Source organism: Polyodon spathula, chromosome 25 (assembly GCF_017654505.1).
Source record: "Polyodon spathula isolate WHYD16114869_AA chromosome 25, ASM1765450v1, whole genome shotgun sequence".
NCBI lineage: Eukaryota > Metazoa > Chordata > Actinopteri > Acipenseriformes > Polyodontidae > Polyodon > Polyodon spathula.
Window position 1 is genome coordinate 18,892,529 of NC_054558.1, and position 5,632 is coordinate 18,898,160.

Here is a 5,632-nt window from a genome sequence, read left to right on the forward strand (position 1 = left end):
GTTCAAAAATAACAGTATTGTACATGTGGGACACAAAACTGTTTACGTGATTGAACCCCTTACAACCAAAAGATGGGATTTGCTAACCAAACAGCTATCTATACATGTGTAAACTGTCTGGCACCATTAAAATGCATTTCAACACACCTATGTGTGTTTCTAAATGTTTTCTTTAATGCCAAGAGATCAACAGAAGCTGTTGTTAGCTCGGACAAATCAAGTTGTTCCTTTGATCTCCCCAGCACCATATGCAATTGGACACCTAGGAACCGTTGGGTACACCCTAATACAATGTTTTATTTGACTGCTTTGTGACACTGATCATGATGATCCCACATGCACTGCCTGAACAAACCCCTTGACACAACCAACTGGTTGTCTTCAGCACTCATGTTTCTGTATTGATGTGCCTGGTTCAGTCAATTTCATAGAGAAATTCTAGTGACAAGACATCCTCTGTTGGTGTATCTTGTCATTGATGGGTAATGTGCTTATTCAATATAATTGTGTGCCCCAACATTAGGCAGATCAAAAGATAAGCGTATCAAAGTCTACGTTTCGACTGCTGTCTAGTACAGGCTGGAAAAGGCCAAAGTGAAGAAAACTAGGGCTCAAGAATTGCCATGGGGGTAAATGCTAAACTTCTATTAATAAATGTTTTTTGTCTCTATTGGACAACTCATTTTTGTTCTACAAAAGCCACGGCAGCTGCATGCCTATGTTTTTATATCTGTGGCAAGCATTGCAGTGTTACAGCTGCTTCTGGCAATTACTATTAATTCACAGCATGTTTTACTCAAATATATCATAACTAGGACTTTCCTTGCCTTTTCCAACAAAATGCAAACCTTTGGGCTTAAGAAGTAACTTGTAGTCTCTTTCTGACCCAAAGTGTACTTTCCACAGCATGTTTACAGCTGTGTTTGTGACACAATCCCTGCTTTATGGATTCCAGCGTGCCGTGTGTGTGTGTGTATATATATCTATAAAATCAAACACACACTATTGTATAGGGTGTTGTGCAATATAAGCTGATTTCAACTCTAAGCTGCTACCCATGAGTTGACCTTGATTGGGTGAGAAATCAGCTTGTATCTAATACAGCACCTATATACTATTTGTATAATATATAATTAAGTAGGAATAACTAAACAATGTAGCTCATTTTATATGATTTAATTTCAATCTGATACAAGCTATCTGAGGATGGCTGTATGAGATCAATATTAGGGTCTAATATATTATATAAACCTATAATGGTGATTTAGTCTTATTTAGACACTAAAAATTTAACAAATACTGGATAACTGAGATTAGTTAAAATAAATTTTACATGTATATATGTATGTGTGTAAAAGCCTTTTGATCCTCATCTTTGTAAAGTATACTTGCATAGCAGACAAGCTTATCGCATTTTATGATCCTGGTATATCATACATCATACATTTAGAAAATGACTGGTAATGATACGAAGCAATCCCATCTTTCATCTGAGCACCCCAGTGTGTGAGTGGAGAGGAGAGGGGAAGAGCAGACCAGTGTTAGGGCTGAGTAAACTCAGAGCCTTTCATCATTCGATTATTATATCAACTGTCTGCATCACAGTGCTTTTGTAAGCTTTTTTGCTTTTTACACCAGTAACTATACTACAGCCCCCAAGTGAATATTGGGAATATTAGGTTTCCTATTGTTTATATACCCTGTACGATTGCCATAAGTTGTCAGTCACATTTTAATTAAAGGATTCATTATAATCAATACACTTGTGTTAGATAGGATGTTATGAACAGTCTTAAATTGGTATTGATAACAACAGGCTAGTACAAAGCAGTTTTATAGGAACACTAGCTAAAGTAATGCGTGCAAATTAAGAGCTTTATTTTACCTGATATATTTTAACCTAGTGCTTTATGCAGAACTGCAAATGGGGATTACATAGTGAAGGGAGCTGGATGACAGGTAAGATTGATGGAATTACCAGTATTTCAATCAGCACCTCAATCTTCACCCTTCTACTTCCTCTGCAGTTGTGCTGTATCTCCCTTCATGCTTTAGTGATTTCCATCAGCTGGCCATGGTCAACCTCTGTCTCGCTTTTGGACTGGCTACCTTAAAGCTAAAAGGTAAAATCATTCTTTATCTCTCCTTAAAGCTGCCAGCTGGCACCTTGGATTGTGCTCCAACCTTTAAATGATAATCTGAGGTTGTGTCTACTCTATGGCCACTGCATATCCCATGTCACCCTTTTAAATAAGGGCAAGAGCATTAAACCCTGTGACTTAAACGATTTAAATAAATAAATAAATAAATAAAATAAAGCTTGGATGAATTCTTGCTGCTCTATCAAATTGGATAGTGCTGGGTTTATCCAAACCCCAGTCGTATCCCAGAAATCGGAATGCTGCAACACACCTGATAAAGCAAGTTTAAATGTCTTCATTTACTATATAAAAAAGTATGCAGTGTTTTGATAAGCAGTGTTAGGATGGCAGCCTGTGACAAGAATCCGAATGTGCACAAATTCTTGGCTTGGACTGTGTGCTCGGGGGAAGCTGGAGGAGATCTGTATCGGAGTACTGCCCCCTGTAATTGAATGGCAGCCTCGCTGTGGTAATCCATTCTACCATCTTAATAGGTGGAGGAAGGATGCCAGTGACCTTATTTGTCTGATAGAGACATGTATGTAAATATCAGCCCTTGCTTACAAAGTGATTTGTTGCTGCTATTGTGCTTGCAGTACACCCAGTGCTGATTTGGTTATTTTTTCTGGTGCTTTTTGTCCATGTTTAATCTAAGTAGCTCCTCTAAAGTGATTTGTAGCTAATTATGTAGGTCTCAGATATGTAGTTTTGAAATAGACTTTTACAATGATTTTTTAAAAAACATGATATACACTCATTTAAAGAAATCTCTGTTTGCAAGCTGTGGTTTCAGATTCAACACCTTTTTTTCTCATCATTAACCAATCAGCTGCTTCTCCTGTTGACTGACCTGCTTTCAGTCAGTCATATGATTTGTTCTGGAAGACTCTGCTGAGGTGACATGGTCTAAGAAGTGCACGTGTAATAGATTTCCTGAGAGTAAGGCTTGGGATCTGATAACTTTCTTTAACATAATGTAGTACCAGATCTCCTGTTTTATAATGGAAATGCATCTTTGCTGTGATGTATGTTTTTATCATACTTCATCAGCTGATAAAGCTGGTGTATGGAATTGTTTTAATAAGCTGATTTAATTATTTTGTTGGCTACAGTCACTTTAAATATCAACTTCTTATGAAAAAGTTCCTGCAACCTTCACACATTAATTTACTCTGAGCCAAGTAACCTTGTAATAAAAAGAAGCTATTCTTTGGCAGTATTGTTCTGCCATTTCTTTCCGATTATTCTAGTTTTTTTCAGTGTAGTTTGCATTTATTACCTTCAACAACAGACACAGATTCAGATGCAAATCAATGATCGCCCAATATAGCGCCTCTGTAGCAAGGTGGTGCTGCTGAGGTCTCATGGACCTCTCAGAACTACTTTTCCCATCATCCTCCTGCTCACTGGTAAATCCATCTCAGTTACATATGTAAGCAGGAGGATGATGGGAAATGTAGTTCTGAGAGGTCCATGCGGGTACATGAGAAGCCATCTTGAGGCAGGGAATGAATTTTAAAAGTTTAACAAACTGGTCAAAATGTAAAAAAAAATAACAATAATTAAAGCAATATACACACCTTACATAAACAGTTGTAGCAACACATGGGAACATGTAACACAATAAAATAAAAAGGGCCTTATATACCCTTTAATATTGTACCAGACTGTTTAAAATAACTAATTTACTATCCCTTTGCTATTGTTAGACATAGCCCATTGTCCCTGCTATTAAATGCCAATGATATATCCTCTTCACTATGTATTAGAACATATATCAAGTCAACAAGCCCATATTCGAAATCATCCATTAAGTTCTGCTGAGCTGGGCACATTGTGAAAAATATGATTGCTAATAGTTCTGAGTACTGCCAACCAACCATTGCAAAGAGCCTGATAGTGAGTTACAAGCATTTTTCATATATGCAAAGACATTACCAGAGATGGAGAATTGTGTCTAGCTGGCTGATGAGTATTAAGTCTGATTGCTACAAGTACTTTGATAAAAATGTTTAACAATGTTATATGAGGACACAGCTAAGATTGTGTATTTGGTGTTCTTTCCACCCACATAAACCCTGTCTGACATGTTCAATAAGGGAACACTGAAGTTCATTACACATTGTAATCTGTATGAATTAAGTTTAAAATGGTTTACTTTGAAATTACACTGAGATCTCACCGCTATTAGCATTTGCCAATAATAAATGGAGCCATCGGGAAACTAATTTCATTTTGTGGTTTCTCCTGTAAAGGAAATGTAATTACCAGATGATGACTAGCTTGTTTGTTCAGATGAATTGTTTTGGTGCTGATTTTAGATCTGTGCGTGGGTGTATGAGAGAGACTGAAGGACTGAACTGAAGCCAATATTTGTTTTCTATATTATGGCTATATTTCTCCGTTTTTTTTTTTTTTTTTAAAACTGTCCGCTATTGTGGATTACAACATAACCCCCCCCCCACCCCCTCACCCCCCTAGTTCTTAGTAACACAAAAAAGTAAATCAATGTAGTTTACTTAGATGTTAATATGAATCTAGTATGTTAAAGCGTCACATAATTTCGCGACAGACCTAAATCAAGTCTGGATCCGTTCAAGTCGATAGGCAGAACGTTCGAGGTTCAGGTGGTCCAAGGGTGTAGTTGTAAACTGTCATTGATCTCATTAGGACAACGTCATACATTTTTTTCAGTATGTCTTTGTTTTCAGGTTTTAGGGTAGGTAAAAATTCCAAAAGATTACTATATATATTATATACTAATAATAATAATAATAAACTCAATATAAAAGTATCAATATGTATATAACACAACATGTCAAGTTAACCACAAGTTATACACCCGGGAGTGATACTGAAATTAGCTAGCTGCTGAAAAAAAAAAGATAATTATTACAGTAAGAGGATGGCAATTTAAATAACCATTAAAATAGTCTATATTTAAATGGTTTAATTAGTCTTATCAGTTATTTCACAGTGTGTCCCAGTTTTGAGCTTGGAAATCTGGTCACCCTAGGTGGGACCTTATAGCTGCTGCGCAAGAAGTGTCAACTCTGCAGTGTGATGGAAAGAAAAGAAGTGTTTCGCCTGATTCAAAGTGAACTGCTTGTGAATCGCTCTTTTCACATGTCGTGGTTGATACCGCCCAAAACAACAGAGTCACAGGAGATCTCCACTTGTGCTGTGTGAGTGAACAAAGTGCTGGGTCATTGCCTGTTGCTGTATCCCAGCCTCTGTCACCGAATCTGCAATATTGATAGTGAATTGCCTAACTGTACAGCCCAGCTCCGTCCTTTCCCCCAAAATAGCACCAAACTCTCTACCCTAGTGTTTCTGACTTTAGGTTATATTTAAGTGTAGTATATTAAAATTGATATCTATCTATCTATCTATCTATCTATCTATATATATATATATATATATATATATATATATATATATATATATATATATATATATATATATATATATATATATATATATATATATAT